General features: G+C 35.1%; 1 non-coding gene across 1 annotated transcript; it reads right to left on the bottom strand.

Moving 5' to 3' along the window:
- Positions 1-495: 495 nt before the first annotated feature.
- Trnaq-cug (transfer RNA glutamine (anticodon CUG)) lies at positions 496-567 on the bottom strand. The gene has a single exon. It is a non-coding gene; the product is annotated as a tRNA-Gln (tRNA).
- Between the last annotated feature and the right edge of the window lie 205 nt (positions 568-772).

Here is a 772-nt window from a genome sequence, read left to right as displayed (position 1 = left end):
TCACGTTATAGAAAAGGGATTCGCTATTTAAAATCGATATCGACTAATATATGCATATATTCATAATGAAACACATATAGTGCAGTGTAATTGACTCCTCGCGGAGAAAAGTGAGAAGAGGTAACGGTCCGCAGCCAATATCAAGACATAAAGGAAATGTGTTTACGTTGCGGAATTCTTTAATTGCAATTAATAAATCAAAGTCGAAATTACAAGATATCTTTGTTTTCAAATCGTAATGTAGTTGCAAAGAATTTGCGAGATTCCCCTTTTTAAGTGCGAATTATTGAATTGTCAGCAAGGAGCACTAGGTTGCAACTCTATTGCGAAACTAGATTCATATTTCGCACTAACCCATTTCCAAGCAATACTGTATGTCGTTAAATAGGTACATACAATGTATCCTCTCATACTCGCTTCTACTATTGTACATTTGTCTTCTGTTCGACATAAAACTTTAAGAAAAGGTATTTTTAGGATTAAAAAGATAAACTTAGGTTCCACCGAGATTTGAACTCGGATTGCTGGATTCAGAGTCCAGAGTGCTAACCATTACACCATGGAACCTATCGATGACACAGGGTCATATTCCAAAAACATGTTAGGAGGTAGTAATATATCAGTATTATATCAGCTTACCGTTGGACTCCCTTGTGTTCATTTATATTACCGATAAGGTGCATTCATGTTGTCAGAGATTTCGTCTTACTTTATTAATAAAACGTTACACACCTGTAATACACACAAACAAACACACACACACAGATTAATA

The sequence above is a fragment of the Sinohyriopsis cumingii genome, chromosome 17, assembly GCF_028554795.1.
Source record: "Sinohyriopsis cumingii isolate HCF-2022 chromosome 17, ASM2855479v2, whole genome shotgun sequence".
NCBI classification, from domain to species: Eukaryota; Metazoa; Mollusca; class Bivalvia; order Unionida; family Unionidae; genus Sinohyriopsis; species Sinohyriopsis cumingii.
Note: the sequence above shows the minus strand (reverse complement) of the source record. Positions and strands in the feature narration are given on the sequence as shown.